This window comes from Crocodylus siamensis, chromosome 3 (assembly GCF_052110815.1).
Source record: "Crocodylus siamensis isolate JL-2025a chromosome 3, ASM5211081v1, whole genome shotgun sequence".
NCBI lineage: Eukaryota > Metazoa > Chordata > Crocodylia > Crocodylidae > Crocodylus > Crocodylus siamensis.
The window spans coordinates 260,993,705-261,012,116 of NC_143397.1; the positions used below are offsets into that span (position 1 = coordinate 260,993,705).

Here is an 18,412-nt window from a genome sequence, read left to right on the forward strand (position 1 = left end):
GGCTCAGGGTGCTTGAAGCTCTGGTATAAGACAGCAAGGACAACTGTCAGCCAATAGCACAACAGACCTACCTGCCATAAGGGTAAAATACCTAAAGGACTAACATGAATCTTCTTATCCACTCCCTGTGCAAGATGCATGTTTCCAATCCTGCCTTCTCTAAAGACATGGCAATTGGTGCATATAAGCCAGATCAAAGCAGAAATCCCCGCAGAATGAAACACTCCAGGGACACACAGGTGCACTCCTGGGAGAGAAAGAGCAAACCACTTGCAGCAGGTATTGGCCTTGCCAATAATGCTCTAAGATACTGTAGGTGTGAGTGCAGTGCAAGCACCTCCAAAGAACTGTCCTGCAACTGCTAGGAAATGCCAACGGTAAGGCTGTGTGTGCAAGCCCACCTGCCCCACCCCTGGGCACACACAGACAGTCTTCAGCGCCATGGTTTTGCAAGCTGTTTCCCCACAGTAGACCTGCATCATTCAGTTCTCAGGGTGGACAGTGCACCAGGAATGAGGCATGGGGGTTTGCTGGAGGAGGCTGATGTCCATGGGACCCGTAGGGCGTACAGTGACGCAGGCAGGGGCACTGCCAGACAGGGCAGTCTGCTCTGGCAGTTGAATGATATCCTGGAGAGGTGGCTTCTCTCCTGTGTAATGATGACCAAGGTGCACAGACCAGCGTGTCCCAGGCTACCTTTGCCTTCTTTATTCTCCGAGGGAACTGCTGAGCCTGCTCTGCGGACCAGCGGCCTCGTGGGCACAGCGGCAGGCCCAGAGCTGCTTGGGACAGAGGAAATGCTCTGAACCTGTCTAGTGCTCTAGAAAAAGCAGCTGCAGGGCCTTTCCCGGCGCGCGAAGGAGCGGGCACCGCCTAGGCTGCCACAGGAGGGGACGCTGGCAGCGAAATACCCCGCCAGCCCGGCCCCCCATCAACGAGGTCTGGGCTCACGAGGCACGGGCGGAGCGGCGTCCGCGGGCACGGAAGCAAGGCCTTGGTCGGGGAAAGCGGCAGCGACCGGGACCGGGGCGGCTGCCCTGCCCTGCCCTACGGGCCCCGCTGTCACGCGGGCCCGGCCCGGCCCGGCCCGGCCCGGGCGCCCCGCGCGGGGAAGGCAAAGGGGAGCGGGAGGCCCCGGCCCCGCCCCACTCTGCTCCGCTCCCCCGCTGCCCTTTGGCCGCCGCGCCCTGGTAGCGGGCGAGCCCCAGGGCAGGGGGCGCGGCGCGGGCGGCTCGGGACGGGACGGGACGGGACGAGGAGCGCTCAGCTCAGCTCCGCCCCGCCCCGCCCCGCCCCGCCTCGCTCGGCCGCGCCGCCTCCCGCACTCCCGGCCGCGTCTCCGGGCGTTGCGGCGCCCTCTTACTCAGCCGCGGCCAGGTGGAGCTGGCGCCGCCCGGCCGCCCCGCCCCGCCCCGCCCCGAGCCGCCCCCGATCGGCCGCCGCACGTCCGGGCGCGGAGCGACACCGCAGGCACCGCAGCTCCCTGGCCAGGTACGGGACCGCGCCGGGGCGGGTCAAGCGCGGGGAGCCGTCGGGGCCCCGCGAGGTCTCGTCCGACCGGGGGTTGCCGTCCTCGCCCGCCCCCAGGCCCGGGCCAGTCTGGTCCCGTCCCGCCCCGCGTGGGCCGCCGCCGCCAGGCGGGGCTGTCCCGCGACGGGCAGGGCACCGGCCCGGGCCGGGGGGAGGCGGGGCGCCGCGGGTGCGGAGCGGGCAGGGTCCCGGCCGCCCGCTTCCAGGGCCCGGGGCTGCGGGAGCGGCCGCCTCGGGCCCCAGGGTCAGGCCCGGCACCTAGCACAAGCGCGTGCTTTCTGTAGGTCTCAGCCGGTCTGCAAGGTGCCTGATTTCAGAGTCCTCGGCCGCCGCCGCCTCTCCCCCGGCCGAAGCCCCGCTCCGCTCTGCTCCAGTCCCGGAAGACTCGCAGGGTGGGTGGGCCCCGGCTGCCTTCTCCTCGCTTTTTGTGACCTGCTTTTACAGCCTGTTACAAAAATAAATGCATTCGGAGCTTTTCCGAGATGCAAACAGGCAGGTTTGGGACGAGGGAGGTGGAGTAGGATGTGGCTAGAAAGGTGTAGCCTGTTTCCGTGGGCTGGTGGAGGGGCTGCAGCAGGAGGGATAAAACATCTTCGTGCCAGGGGCCAAGGACAATGCATCTTCCTCTCACCCACAACCTACAGAAGGTCTATGCTGTGCCATCCCTGGCAGAGGCAAGGGTGGAGGCCTGGAAACGTCTCTGTCCTCATTACCTACCTGTAGAGGGAACTGCCTGAGACGCAGTGTCATGCCCCATAGCCCAGTGTGACTGGCAGGCTGGAGGCATTTTGGGTCCCCAAATGTTTCAACCAGCTGTTCAGGGCTGAGACATCCCCTGTGAGCTCTTGGGCCTGAGAGACCCTGTGTGGCAGGAGTAGCAGTCAGGAGTCAACTTCTAAAGCCCAGGCCAGCGGGTGAGGGGCACAGAGGCCCTGGCTGTGTGCAGAGGGAGGGATGTGCTGATGTGTCACAGTCCTCCAGTTACACTTACCTGGTACTGTGTCCTCTTGCTGCCACTCCAGATGGCATTACATTGGCTTCCCCAAGACTGACATGGCAGGCCCTCTGCCTGGGGCCTCTACTTCCTGGGTTACCCACTTTCTAGTCGGACAGCTCTCATCTTCAATATCTCTCTTCAGCATTTAGTTTGTCTTGCTGTGCAGAAAGTCACCGACTCACCTCCGTGGTCTTGCAGGAGATCCTGCACTGTGCATAGTTGGCCAAGCTAACACCTGGTCTCTGTAATCACTGTACAGCAAAGCATGCAACTTGCAGGTTCCCAGCTGCTTTTCTGATGGCCTTGCTCTGATCCATGTTGTCACCTCTGGACACACTGAATGTTTCTCCCTTCCCTCAAGAACGGTATCTCTCTGGCATGGGCTGGGCAATGGAGTGAAGTAGGGGCAGGAGGTGTCCACACAAGCACTGTGCAGCTCCCATCCACCAGTACCCAGCGCCACTGCGACTAGGAGTTTGTGAGCATGTTGACAGGGTAAACTATGTGACCGTGTGTATGAGGGAAGACAAGCCTGAGACTGACCTGGAGTGGAAGGGTCAGGTGAATTAGCACTGTTGCTGACCTCAGAGGGGGTTAAAGTGGAGTGCAGGCAGGATTCCTCCAATGGTATACGAAACCCCCTTGCATGAGGAATGGGAACCCCCACACCCACCAAACACACTCACTGCAAGCAGCTAGGGCAGGAGAGTCAGGCACCCAGAAGAGACAGGCTGGAGCCAGAGCCAATACCCTGGCCAGTTCACACACCAACCTCCCAGGGGAAGCCTCAGTAGGGGCTTTCTTTGTAATGGGGGCAGGTTGGTGATCTCCAGTCTAGCTCCTTGTTTCACTGCCGACACCTTGGAGAGTGCATCAGCAAACACAAGGGGAGAGTGATCGCTCAGAAGTATCAGCGGAGACAAATGGGGATCCTGTTTAGAGCAGTACTAGGTCCATCACTGACAGGCCAGTCCCAATTTGTTCTTCCTCAGGAAGTGACTCTCCATCCTCCTCCTCTGGAAAGCAGGTCTGGTCACCTCTTTCTTGCCCATGGGGAGGCACCCTGGTGCTCTGGGCTGTAGGATCCTTCACAGTGGTTGTTACAAAGTTCAGATGCCCCCTAGTCATGCTTGCTTCTAGCCAAAAGGTTGAAGGCGCAAGCCTGAGGGAAAACACAAATGCAGTCCCCTGTTGCCACAAAATTGTGCAGTGGAGTTTCCCACATTTGGGAAACTTGCAGGGGTCAGCCTCACACTGGGAGAACCTGCTGATCGTGGCAGCAGTGTTATGGCCAGTACAGGGGACTCTGGGACAGGACTGAGAGCGAAAGGGGCTGGCTGCACCACAGGGAAAGGGTGTAATAAGGAGAGAGGGCTGGGCAGGAGGGAGCCCTTATCTGCAGGAGTACAACCTGTAGTAGACTTAGGTGGACTTAAAATCAGCCTGTGGGAAGGCTGGGCCCTGACCCAGCACGTGGGGAAGTCATGGATAGAACAAATCTGCTCTGCCTGCTGCAGCAGGTCTGGAAGGCACTAGCACACTGGAGCCTGTTCCACTTCTTCCATGGGGTCAAACCAAATGTTTAATTCTCTCACTGTCCTCATCATTGGCTCCTCTGCCCATTTATCTCTCTAGCAGTTTGAGCTCCCTGCAGGTAGTCAGTGACCACCTGCTAATGCAGTGTCCAGGGCTAAACCTGCTGTTTCAGGTGCAGCCATGCCTTTGCCGTAGAGGGGGAGAGAGAGACCGTCCATGCAGTGTCATGCACGTGTTACCTCAAAATCCAACTGGCCTTTTTGCTGCCATATCCTTTTGCAAACTCAGCCCAGAAAGTAGATGTGCATCGAGGGTCAGCTTCTTCCTACACTCACACCCCTATAGGTCACATCCATTCCCACTGGGATCTGGCAGCTCTATCTGACCTGGCAGCATCTGGGGCTCTCCTATAGTCAGGGTTGGTTCTCCTCATTTGCTCCTGTAGTCAGTGTTGATTCTTCTCGTGCTGCTTCTAAGGCACGTGCTTGATGCCCAAGGCAAAGCAGCAGCCAAGGCACCTTGGTCCAAGAGGCAGCATGTGGGCAAATGCAGGGCTGGTGCTGGGTCAGGCAGTGACCACGTGGAACCATCCATTCTCTGGGGGACTATCCCAGGAGGCGTCTGCAGGCGTGTGCCCCACCAAGAGGCTTTGCTGCCTGGGAGTGTCTGAGGCAGGGAAGCAGGTCTGGCCAAGGGTGTGCTGAGCGAGCAGGCCAGGTTGGGAACTTGTTGTGCAGGCAGGGCACGTAACAACAAGCACCAGCGAGAGCGCTGGCAGGAAGGAGCTGCTGTCAGGCAGCAGGAGGTGGAGCGAGTGGCCTGCTCCTCTGACTTAAAGCAGTTGCATGCTGGAGGGGAGACTGTTCCTGGGAGACGCAGAGCAGGAGAGAAAGTGAATCTCTTTGGGCTGCCTCAGGTCTTGGGTCTGCATGGCTGGTGGGGCCCTTTCAGTCAGTGGGTCTGTCTTTTAGGTAACATCCCTGCAGCTCCTGCGTGGAGACTGTCGCTCCTGGGCAAAACAGAGCACATTTTAGGAATGACCAGTAGTCCCCATGCTCCCAAGTAGTTCTGGTGGTTCCTTGCTGTCATAGTTGGACTCGGACCAGGGGTCAGGAGCAGTTTTGTATTAGGTTTTAGCACTTGGTGACCGTGCCGTGTTCTGCCCAGACGAGAACTGTCTGCTCTTGGCCATCTCTTTGCCTTCAGGTCTTTGTCAACCAGCATCACGTCATAGCTTCCCTTCCATGAGCAGAGTCATAATATGGGCATCCCAGGCTCCACTCAGCTTTGTGGCACTCAGGGAGCTGAGCTAGAGGAGACTTGGACCTAGCGGAGTCACTCACCAGCACATGCATGTGAGGTGGAGGAGAGCAAGGTCTCTCCCAGACTTGCCCAGTGTGAGGTTTCCTAGAAGGATCTTGGACCAAGCAGCCACTTCTTCCTCTTCCCAGCAGGGTTGGGACTGGGGAGTGCAGGACACTGATCTCTATCTGCAGGCAGAGGCCCTCAGTGTCTTCTTGTGCTGTCTGCTGTAGACTCATGCTCTCCCTTCTCTCCCATCTCGCCCCTCGTGGTCTCCTGTGGCTGTGCCCATCCCTGCACTAAGTGCTTGGGAGCGGAGCTTCTTGGGGAAAGGCAAGTAGAAGGCAGGCAAGGCCTCCAGGGATGGGAGTCAGCTCTTGCAACTGGTCACCCGCAACACAGGTCTTCACATCCTGCTTGTTAAATTTGCAAGCTGCACCCTCCTGTTTTCCTCTAAAGCTGCTGGCCCTCAGGCTTGGGAAGGGCCCCCACAAACATCCACAGACCATTGCTGTTCTCCTTCAAGCCCTTCCTCCTTTGCTACTGTGCTACACAGAAGCTTGAGGCAGCTGGTGTGTCAAGACCCCTGCTTATCAGGATGATACAGCTCTCCCATACAGCCCTGTCTGTCCGTATACAAGGCCTGTCTCATCTTATGCTGCATGCTGTGTGGGGCAGGGACCATCTTCTGGTTCCGTGTTCATATGGTTCCTGGCACAGAGGAGCCTGTTTCATGCACTAGGATCCCAGGGGCCATGGCGGGATGATGTCTATGATTCTATGGCCTAGAATAATGCTCAAGTCAGGCTGGCATTGATCTTAGGAAGTCACTTCTAGTCCAACAAGGCAGGATCATCCCTATCTAAACTATCCTGTACAAGTGTTTCTCTGACCCAGGGATTCCCACCTGTGGTGCTGCCGTGAGAGCCTTTTAAGTGTGTTGTAGAGTGCCACTCAATATTAGCACTGTGTGGTGTGTGAACACCTACACATGATTCACAGGATAAACCCAGAGATTTAAAAGTGGAATCCATAGTGTGTCTGAGTTCTTTGCAACAGAATTGCTCTATTATTTTTTCATAGGACAAACAAACAAGTGAAAGCTATGACCTGGTGTCTTCAGTAGCTACTGAGCAGGGGAGTGAGGGGCATGGGCTCTGAACCAGAACTTCCTAGACCTGAAGTACTGGCAGCTGTAAGTGAGAGAGGAACAGGGAGAAAACTGTGGTCAGACCCTGTTCACTCTTCCTTGCATCCTCTGCTCTCTGCTGCCATGTGACATAGGCCTATTTGGTGCATAAGGGACTGTGGGACAGTGCCCATTAGGAAGCACTATAATCCTTAGAAGGGAGGCCACTGGGTAAGCAACAACTGATTCGTTGGGACAAATCAAAATATAACAGGGATGGGAGTGAGGTCATAGGTTTAAAACAAGAGCACCAAGAAGGGACACCAAGCAGACCACACTGGACAGCGCCCACTGGTTCCTGAATGAGTCCAAGGAGCCAGAGGACACTGTCTAGTGAAACTCTGCCTGGAGATGGGATCAGACCAGGGACAGAGAAGTGGTCCCACAGTCCCTAGGGGTCCTTCCAGCCAAAGCCTCCTTCTTGGTATTGTAGATTGCCATCTTGGCTAGGACCAAGATGAGGCTGACCAGGAGGTCCTGGGACTTGGTGGAGCTGCAGACGGGGAGTGCATAAATGAATAGGGACAAGCAGAAGTGTCAGCAAGAGGTTCTGGAAGAGGTAGTAAAGGGGCTACGGCCTGGTGCACTCCAGGTACACATGTGCCAGAGTCTCCCTCTGGTTACAGAAAGGGTTGGTGGAGCATCCGGGTAGGTGTAGGTTGGGGCATTCATGAAGTGTACCAGATACACACCTGTGGCAACAGCTCCATGGAGGAGCCATCAGCTGAGGTCCCCAGTGGCTCATGGGATCAAGGTGGAATACAGACTTGAGGATACTGAGCAAGCTAGACCTATGGTCTGATCCAGTACATGGAAGCTAATGAGGGGTGCCTTTTGTCTAAAAACATCAAGAACCACTGATCTATCCTATGCCCAAAACCACACAAACAGCCCTGTCTCACAACTGCCCCTAAAACACCAAGCCCCTCACTAAGCTGCCACAGTAAAGCAGAGGGACAGGGGCACTGCCAGCATCCTGCTGCTGCAGGGACAGGCCAGGGTTGTTAAACATGGCAGCCAGCGAAGGCAGGGGCTAGTCTTAATCCAGAACTCCTTCCTGTCCTGTGACTGCACCAGTATTTGTAACAACAGGCCTCCAGAGATAATGGAAGGAGGAAGTACCGTGGATTCAGTATTTGTTGTCCTAGCCCCATAAAGTGCAAGTGTAGCAGTGGAAAGGGCTGCAGAGCAGAGAATCTGGACCGGTGAGAGTGGAGGGAACAGCAGCAGTACATCTATGAGGAAGCCTGAGAAAAAATCTTGGTCACTTTAGTGGAGGTGACATTCACATTGGGAGGCCTGCTGGATCCTTCGTGTCACAAATGCCTCATCTTTACCCTTTAGGCCCTCTGTAGGGTAGCCCCTCCCTGTGGATCAGATCTGTGACCACGCCATTCACCTTCTACTCTGTTCTACCAAATGACACCAACCTCTCATGCCTGGTGAGTTCTGCCTCTCCAGCACCTTGGTGCCATTACATGAGGAATGGTTCCTGTCAGGAGTCAGAAGCTTGCTCATCAAATCCTTTCTTGGAAGTTGCCTCTGCTCTGACGCCTACAAAACATTCCTGTCCTGCAGCTCTGGCAAGCTGGGACTAGGCCGACTGTGCTGAACGTGCTCCTCTTTCTGCTCCCTTGGCCCCTGGCCCACTTTTCTCTTTCATCTGCCAGTTGTCTGGTGGAGCCCAGCTTGCAAGATCTCTCTCAGACAGGGGCTGACTTGCTTGTGCGGTACCTAAGCCAGTGATCTCAGCCAGGGGGCTGGGGCACCCAGGGGTGTCACAAAATCCTTTGAAGCGTGCCACAGGGTGCTGCTCAATACTTGTACTGTTCGGTGTGCAAACCCCCATGCATGATTCACAAGATGAACCCAGAGAATTCAGATAAGAATCCATTCAAATAGGAAAACATTCTGACTGCTGTGGTCATTCTGAATTCCTTGCAACAGAAGAATTGCAATATTTTGTCAGTATTCAAAAAACAAGTGAAAGCTAAGAGTCAGGATTTTCCGAGGGGTGGTCTAAAAGGTTAGACTGTCTCCAGTCTAAAAAGGTTGAGAACCGCTGACCTAAGACAATGCAGTCCTGATCTTCAATGGGTCTGGTGTTGCTACAGAAGTAGAAACCATGAACAGCAACACAAACATGTAAGAGGTCGGGGGCAATGACCCAGTTATCACTGTGGGTGGCTCAGTGACAGAAGAGCTCAGAACAGCGAGCCACTTATAGAAAGGCATTATTATGCTTCCATGGGATGCTGTCATTTGGGACGCAGTGCTCAGTTCTGTGTCATTCCACCTTGGAGAGGATGCAGCAAAGAGCAGATTCAGAGACTGCCTGATAACGATTAATAGCTTGGAGAGTTTGGAACTGCTAAGTTTAGAAGGACCAGAACAGCCAGAAGCACAAGGGCACAATTGAGTAAACACCAGCTGGAGACATTACAGAAGCAAAGAAGGGTCCTGCACAATGTGGAAAATTGATCCAGATGACACCAGGAAATAGGGAGCATGTGGGGAACCTTGGGGGCAATTCCTTGAAATTGCAGCCAGAGCAAGAAGCCTGCAGAAGAAAAAACACTAGTTTATTTAGCACTGCTCTTCTTGAGAGTCACCAGACTCACCTGGGGTTTCTGAAATGTCTGGGAATGATGGGGCTGAGCTGTTAGTAAAAGTGTGCTTTAATAAAGTAGCCAGCCTTTCAGAAGACTGGAGAGTGATCGACATGCTGATGTTAAAAAAGGGCTCTAGGACTGAACCAGAAAAGCCTGACATCTGTGCATGACAAATAGGCTGAAATGACAAAACACCTAGAAGGTCTTGACAAGATAAAGCTTAACCAGCCAGATTTCTGCAATGGAAACTTGTCTCACTAATTAATACAGAGCCATTTTTTTTAAATGTGATGACCTGTGATATACAGGGCATTCAGCTTTACTTAATGGTCCTTCCTGATCTTTATGATTATTTTTCAACAATCTTTCAACGTAGCAATAAGATAGTGGATAATTATCAGTATTCACTAGGGAAGACGTTCCATGCGAAGACAAAATTCTAACCATCAGGAAAAGGGGGAATGTGCTGCAAAGATCAGAGCATGAAGACAACAGAGCTTTTTGTACTTACTCTAAGTCCAGAGAGGATTCTGAGAAATGTCACAGGAAACTATCCAATCAAGGTAGAGGCATTGTGGTGGTCGATGAAGTTCTATGGTGACAAGGACAAAGTAAAACATGTTTGAACAAAAACCTGAATGACTTGTAGGCTTCACAGGATTCCAGATGAACATTATCACCTCAGAAAAACGGGATCTGGAAGTCATTGCAATGTAAGAACAAGGTGATATTCCTTAATGGTAGGCAGTACATACAAAAGCAGTAAGAGAAAATACATTTTTCTGCATAACTTTTAATTAGAATCATAGGAAAACAAGGCTTAATGTTGTCCAAGCCCCTGCTCAAGGCAGGAACATTACCATAGTAAGTTGTTGAGGTCAAAAGAAAACAGAGTAAGAGGCAAAGAGTAAGCAGGCTTCTTCTAGTTAACACACAAAGTAATTTGGGAAGACATATTTGTGTATCATTAGATTGCTAAGTCTGATCTTTAGTGGAACATGGGCCATAGGATTCTGGTGTGTTTCCCTTATATTGAGCCCCAAAACTGTATTTCACTAAAGTTTATCTTCCAGAAAGGGGTCCAGTCTTGTTTTGAGGATATTAAGGTTAGCAAATCTGCCAGTCTCCCTGGTAGCTTGTGCCAGTGCTTAGTTATACTCATTGTTAAAACTCTGACCCTTATTTCTAACTTGAATTTGTCTGACTCTGGCTCCCAGCCATTGATTCTTGTCCTGCTACTCTGTTAAAGAGTCCTTTGTTACCTGGCACTTTTTAGGCTGTTTTATGTATACCCTCTCCATATTTTCATAGATTTCATAGACATTAAGGCTGGAAGGGACCTCGGAAGATCATTGAGTCCAGCCCCCTGTCCACAGGGCAGGAAGTCAGCTGGGGTCCTAGGTTCCCAGCAAGATAAGTATCCAATTTACTCTTGAAGGTGTTCAAGATAGGTGCTTGAACCACTTCCGATGACAGACTGTTCCAGACCTTGGGGGCTGGGACAGTAAAGAAATTCTTCCTTATGTCCAGCCTGAAACGGTCTTGCTGGAGTTTATAACTGTTTGACCTCGCCATTCCTTGGGGCACTGTGGTGACCAAACGTTCCCCCCAAATACTGATGGTCACCCCTGATAAATGTATAGGTGGCCATCAGATTACCCCGAGCCTGTGCTTTTCCAGGCTAAAGAGCCTCATAGATCTCAGCCTGTTGTTGTAAGGTCTGTTTTCCTGACCTCTGATCATGCATGTGGCTCTCCTCTGCATCCTCTCAAGCTTCTCCACATCCTTTTTGTACTGTGGGGCCCAAAACTGGATGCAGTACTCCAGCTGCGGCCTCACCAAGGCCAAGTACAAAGGGAGAATGATGTCCCGGGATTTGCTTGAGAAGCATCTATGGATGCAAGCCAGCATTTTGGTTGCTTTACTAGCCGCAGCATTACATTGCAGGCTCATGTTCGTCTTCCTTCTAAAAATATTAGCATTGCAATCCTCATGGTTCTTGACAAATTCTGAAGAAATATATTGAATACTTTCCACAAATACAAGAAAAGGGGAAAGAAAATGCCTAACTCATGTTGTAGTAGTGTTGGAGTAATAGTGTAGCCACAATGGTCCAGGGAAAATGTGAGGTAGGGATTTTTGGGAGTCATGTCTTTTATTGGACCAGCTATGTAGTTGGGCAGGATGTAGACAGACTTTCTGGCTACCAAGTAGCTTTCCTCACATCTGAGAAAAAAGCGGACACTGCTTGAGCTAAATAGCAAATGGAACAAAGGCTGGTGTAAAACTCAATATGTAAATAAAAATGGGATAAAAGAAACATGATCCGGTAGCTAAGAGACGAGAGAAAGGCAGTCAAAAGGATAATCTAAGTGGAAGAGCAAGGCCATTCAAGAGGGTCGTTATTACCTGTAGCATGCAAAGAGAGTAACAGGTATCTGATAGATTATAATGAGCCATAAATTAAATGCTTGTGGAAAGTTTCTAGTTCCGGGTGTCCAGTTAGCAAATTAATTTTTCTTCCCAAGTCTGTCTTTTGAAGGTGTCAGAAAGGGAGTGACGATTCTGTGAAAAATGTTCTCCTATCTGTGTTCATGTCTCTTTCTGCCCTTTATCTTTTTTCTGTGATTGTTCATTCTGGAGTATAGTTTTTTTTCCAGTTTCACACACTGTTTCCTTGAGAGGATGTGGTGCACTGAATGAGAGGTACCACATCCTGGGATAGACATATAGGATCCGTGAATTATGATGGTTTCACTGGGGGGTGTTAGCTGTGGTAACAGAACAGGTTGACAGGTTTCACGTTTATTGTTAAGGCAAGGTTGTGTCCCATTTGGTGCCTGTTGGTTAGCAAGGAGTAATCTCCTGATGATGAGTTGAGCCTTAACTTACACTGATTGTTAAGTGTAGAAAGTTGTGAGGAAAGGTACAGGCACCAGGAAAATCTACAGCTGGCAGGATTAAGGACAAAAACACTTCCTTCTATTTAAGTCAGATCAAAAGTAAACCTATTAATGGAGTAGGCCAATTTTGAGTTGGAAATTGTTAATGATGTAGAAAAGGTGGGAGTGTTTGATAAATGCTTCTATTTTGGTTTGGAAAAGAGCAGGATGATGTCATCCTCCTGCTTTATTCCACCTTAGTGAGGTCGCAGCTGGAGTACTGCATCCAGTGTTGCCCCCCACCCCCCGGCCGCTTCAGGAAGGATGTGGATAAGCTTGAGAGAGTCCAGAGGAAAGCCACCCATATGATCAAAGGCCAAGAGAACAAGCCTTACAGGGGAGAGGCAGAGGGACATGGGACTTCAGCCTGGCGAAAAGAAGGCTCAAGGGGGACTTAAGTATATAAGGGGGTGTGCACCAGGATCTGGGAGAACCTGGGTTCACCAGGGTTCCCCAAGGGATAACTAGGTCTAATGGCCACAAACTTCTAGAAGGCTGATTCACACTTGATATAAGAAAAACTTCTTTATAGTCCGAGTGTCCAGGGTCTGGAGCAGACTTCCCCCCCCAGAGGTGGTGCAAGCACCTACTCTGGACTCATTCAAAAGACATTTGGATGTTTATCTTGCTGGGCTCATCTGATCCCTGCAGACTTTCTGCCTCTGGCAGAGGGGCTGGATTTGATGATCTCATGAGCTCCCTTCCAGCCCCTAATGTCTATGAAATCTATTAAATCTATGAATTCATATCACATTAGAGGCTAACATATATGTTACAGGGTAAATGTGTGTCTGTCAACCTAGTTCATGGGAGGTAGGCCCTGTCAAATGAGCCAGTTGTCTTTATTGATCTCATTACAGGTCTAGCTGATAAATACAGTTGTGTTGATATACCAGGAGGCTGATTTCTCCTTGGCCAAGGCTTGGCTAATAAAAAGCATTTTAATGCACCCATGTTTGGAAACCAAGAATGCAGGCTGGGAGACTGTCCACAGAGTGGACAGACTGTCTGGGTGGGAGCCTGTCTAAACAAACAGTGAAATAAAGAAAGATTTGGGGTGTTGTGCAGATAATTGCTGGTTGTAAGCTTTCGGTACCAGTAGGGAAATGAACTTTCCCTGTACAGAACAGTGCTCTGTATCCACTAGACTATAATATGCTCTATCAACACTTCAAGATGAATGGAAACACTCAAATGAGTTCAAAGAAGAGTCACAACAGTTATCCAGAGGAGAAATCAAGCCTTCCAATGTGAGACTGAAGGAGTTCGATCCATTCAAGGTATCAAGGAATAGGCTGAGCTGGGATTTGATCATTGCGTTCAGGTACTCACACAAGGAGCTTTCCAGCTTTGCTGACTAAGTCATAATCAGATCCAATAGCTGGAAGCTGAAGTTAGATTAATTTGAATCTTAAAATAAGGTGCAATTTCATAGCTGTCAAGGTAACTGAACATTGGAAGTTTATGAGAGAAAATGGTTGACTCATCATTGCTTTGAGTCTTTACAAGATTAGATATCTTCTAAACTGTGTGCTTTCACTCAGCTTCTACTGCCTGTGTGTACATGGGGCTTGGGGGCCAGACTGAATGGTTGGGTGGCTGGTTTTGGCTTTGGAACCTGCAAATTCCCTTTTTTATTGCCTATCACAACGGACCTTGGAAAGAACAGGGATGCCTGTATTGCCTTCAGCATGCTCAACACACTTGTAGTTTTGTATTAAGACAATAATGATAAAAATCTCATGCTTCAGGGTTCACCCTGAAGGGTCAAGAAGGATTTCCACTTTTTCCCTGCGCCCCCTCCCTGACAACTGGCTAGATATAATCTGAGTTTGTTTTTCTTTCTCCCTTGCTTTCTTCTGAAGCATCAGAAATCAGTATCAGAAATGGCTGGAGATGCAATAGGGTAGGTGGGACGTGAAGCTAGTGAGTCAGTGCTCTGAGCTAGTGTGGAGAATCTTTTTTTCTTCAATGCCTAAATAGCGTGCCCATGTTTAAATCAGTTGTTAGATTTGGGGTGGGGAAAGTTTCCCTCAGGTTAGATGGATATCCCCAGGTCCCTGCTATTCTTTGCAATATGGGGAATGGCTTACCTGCTGGAATCATCTGATTATCTGGCCCAGCCTTCCGCCCAGACGCAGTATTTGCCATCCTTAGGCCCTCCCAGGGAGATGCCTATCTCGATTCTTCCTTGGAGGTTTCATGATCTCACATCTTCCCTGGGAAGCTTGTTCCACTGTCCCCATCATTCATAAATTAGAAATTGTCACCTTTGGATCTAAATCTGCTTTGCTGCAATTTAAACCTATTATCTTGTAACCTGCTCTCTGTTGTAAGGGAGAATAATGTTCCTGTTTTCTTCATGGCAGTCTTTCAAGGATTTGAACATGCAGGAAAAAACTTTCACTGGAATATTTCCACCTTTCATGAAAGGAGTTACAAAATTATGTAGACATAAAGTGTAGCGTGCCATTAGCAGAGAACAGGAGGCGCTCAAGTGTCATCAGCATCTGAGGCTCTGCAGTGTAAGGAAGCTGGTGAGCTGAGATCTATTTACATTTACTTTAGAGAAAACCAGATGAAGTGCTGTGTAAACATGCCTCACCTAATCAGCTTCCTGGTGTCAGGGCCTCAATGCGGATGACAGTTGGGCTCCTCCTATTTTCTGCTAGTGGCACACTATAGTTTACACAGAAAGAAGAAACACACACAGTATTAGCTACAGAAATGTTTCCTTGCCAGAATAAAACAGTTGGAGATCTTCAACAGTTTCTTGCCAGTACTAGATTAACAATGGTGCAAGTTGGGCCAGATGGGAAAAGCAATAGGAAAACCATTAATGTAAAACTTTATAATATCTTAACTCTCAGCACACCCACTGTTCACTCTGCTGCTGTGTTTTATTGCTTATGCTGGCACCCTCTTTTAGTACTTATGTAGGAAAATAACTTTTAACTTGGACATGTCTGCCTTCTATGAAAGGAGTTACACGGTCATGTAGACGTTTATCACGTGAGATCCAGCTGACCAAACCTGGGGCTTAGCGTCTGCGGCTGATTACAGCAGGAGCTGCGGTGAGCAACATCTCTGGGCTGAGTCCATACAGACTGCCCAGCTGTGATCCTGTAGCTCTGTCCCTGGGCCAGATGCTCTGGGGCAGATCTGTTGTTACATTATTGATTCCAGAATTAACATTTTTGGCTTGATTTCCCTACAGCTCATGCATGTTCTGAGCAGCAGATCACTGGCCAAAGTGGAGTTCTCCATTTACACCAGTGGAAAACTTTAAACTAATTGGAAGCCCTCCTCCTGCATTTCCTTGGGTAGTGGAGCAGCTCATTCTCCAGCTAACCCAGAATCTCTGTGTTTGTGGCTGAACGAGATTGCCAAACGAGACTTGAACAGGGCACCCTTTCGCAGGGCTCTTTCTCTCCACAGATTTTGTTTTTTGGGGGCTTAAACTCTACCTGTGGTCTTGTGAGGAAGTCCAGATGGAATAGAAGATCTGTAGTACATACCTGCCCTTGTCTGCAGTCCTGCCAGGCTCTGGTACTTTGTCATGGGAACAAATGAGCTGGAGAATGAAAGAAGTTCTACACACTCTCTGCTAGAAACATTGACATTGGGCCCGAGAGAGGCAGATAACTGCCCCAGGCTTCTACCTCAGTGTCTCAGCTGAAGTCCACCCTTATCCACCAAATGCTCCCCAGAAAAGCCCAGAAATAAATTAACTCTGCACCCCCTCCCCCCTTACTCCAGGTTTTGTGCTGCTCTCTGCTTGCTACTTTGATCTCAAAAAGTAACTGTGAATAGGTATGCCTAAGAACCTAGGAGTAGGCAGTAAGGAAGTGTCAGCAGTAAGTGGTGCGCTTTTGTCCTCAGGTGACCTACAGTGAAGCCCACCACTGCCGGGTTTGGTGGGTTGATTGCAAATCTCAGCCTCCAAGATCAAGTCTGAAACAGATTCTTGAGTACTGTAGTTCTGAGGATGTTTTTCCTGACAGGCCCAACCATGGGGCGAGATCAGGAGGCATGCTGAGTTATTTGGCTTAAAAGTGCACCCAGCGCACTAGCAATGTTGACCCAGCTAAACTCTTTAAGAAGCTGGCCAGGAGAAAGGCCTGGTGAGACTTGTGGAAAGCTGTGTCCCATCTGTGGACTCTGCATTCCAATGCTTGGGTCTTGCTTATTACCTTGCTGGGGCGGTGCAGGGCTCTGCTTGCTCACGGGCATGAGATCAGCTTGTGCACTCATTGGATAACAGGGGTTAGCAGTGTTCTAGGCTGCAGTCAACCTTCTGCCCATATTTCTGAGCCAAGTTGCTGATAAGAGCAACAGCCTGGTTTGCACAATCAGCCCCTTGCAAAGCTGCAGGCAGGGCCTAGAGGCTTTGGTTCACAGGCGTTTGTTAAGGGTTTTCAGTTTCCCTGCAAGCAGAACAGGCCACGTTTTCTAGCCTTGCTTGTCAGCCTGATGAAGCCTTGAGTTAAAGTTCCAAGCTTTCTAATTGCATCTCTCTAAAGAGGGCCAAGACAGTGCTCTGGGCTCACCTGCGTTAGAACAGTATGTGTTAACCCTTCAGTTTCTGGTAGAGCAATTTTTCACCATTGCTAATAAATTGACATCATGCAGAATATAAAGGAAGGCAGACACTTTACCAGATGTCTTGCAGATTAAGTCAGACAGAAGAATTCCAGGTTCATAGGGTGAAAAACCCAAATTCCAGATGATAATTTGGATGGAGGATGGAGACATCAGTCCAGTGAAACCCAACTAAAATCTCTCCATTTTGAACTCTTCTTCCAGTTTGAGTCAATCACTTGCCAAGGGACAGCTGATTTTACCCCTGAGCATTCTGTTCAGTAGCAGCTGGCATGTGCAGAGTAAGCATTTCAGAAGTGTTCTTGTTTAAAAGTGTTTCTGTTTTGCTTTTGTTCTTGTTCTTTGTCCTCTGTATCTCATAAGCTCAATATCAGCCTGCTGAAAATGTATTAATCAGTTAAAAGCGTAACCCAGGGATCTCAGATCACTGTGTGCCCTTCGGTGTGGTAGAACATGGGATGGATGCATTATAGACAGCTGCACAGTAGAAGCCAAAAGGAGATTGTTGTGCTGGTTATAAGGCTATATTTGCTGCGGATGTTACTGCATTGGTATTTTCAGGGACTATAGCTTGTTGGTTTATTACATCCCAAAGGCAGTTAGATGCCCTAGTGAGCAAAGCAACGACCGTGTCTCTGGGCAGGCAATAAGCTACTAACTCTAAAGTGCTTTGTTGCACAATTTGAAGGAAAGATACTCTCCAAAGTAAAGATGCATTTTACTGTATCAGATACTGCCAACCCTCAGCTCCCAGGGAGACATGCTGCAGCCTCTGCAGACTTTGCCTCCAAGGACATAGAATATCTGCCCCTCCAGCTCTGACACCCCAAGGATGAGTTTTGGTGGGTGCCAGGCCTTGGGATATTCTTTCCTTGCAATTGCAGAAACAGCTACTTGCTCCTGCAGCTTGCTGAAAATCCCTGCGACTGCTGACCTCCTGGTTGCTAAGTCAGCAGAGCGGCAGGTTCCGTTTCACACAGAGGAGGTCGATGTTTCACTCTGCGCGTGGCCTAGCAGGAGACCGTGGTGGTTCCTCTGCTCGAGCCTAAAGCCCGGTGGAAAGCAGGACAGGTGGCACCTTAGACACTAACTGGTTCTGAGATGCCTGAGCTTCCCCGGGTAGCAACCTACTGTGCCCGCTGTTCAGGCATCTCGAACGCTGTTGCCAAGTCCCACTGAGCAAGGGTGAAGCACGCTGAGGAGGGCAGCGAACTCAACAGCCCCTCACATCCTGTGACAGAGCAGACTGGTAACAGGAGTGGCTTGTGAAAGGCGACAGGTTGCTGCACAGAAATGCAGCTGCTGTCTGTCTGCCTGAGATGCTTTGTCCTCCCTCTTCAGGGGCTTTCCCTCACTGTCTACAGATCACAGGCATGGAGGGGGAACTGTCCCCACTGCAAGTCTTGAGGTGTGCCTGCCTCTGCCCTGGGAGGATTCAGGCATCTGAGGAGAGTCCCCTCAGGACTGGGGAGACCGGGGGGGTGGGGAGAAGCCCAGGGAGCGGAGGATGATCCAGGGCAGGGGCAGCATTTCAGGTTCAGGTGGGGCAGGGCCTGCTGTGCTCCCTGCTCTAGACCCCGTGCTGCAAGGCCTGGCTCAGGCTGGTCTGGCTCATCCACCGTAGCTCTGCCCTGTGAGCCGGCCAGGCCGTGATGCAGGTTCTCCAGGCGTGTCAGTCAGTCAGAGTTTCCCTGCTCCCGTC

General features: G+C 50.5%; 1 protein-coding gene across 1 annotated transcript in view; it reads left to right on the top strand.

Moving 5' to 3' along the window:
- The first annotated feature begins 1,332 nt into the window (after nucleotides 1-1,332).
- SACK1H (scaffolding CK1 anchoring protein H) overlaps nucleotides 1,333-18,412 on the top strand; it is a 36,678-nt gene continuing 19,598 nt past the window's right edge. The window contains exon 1 of the mRNA XM_090040981.1: nucleotides 1,333-1,491. The gene's annotated coding sequence lies outside the window, so the exon portion shown is untranslated. The remainder of the gene's footprint in view (nucleotides 1,492-18,412) is intronic.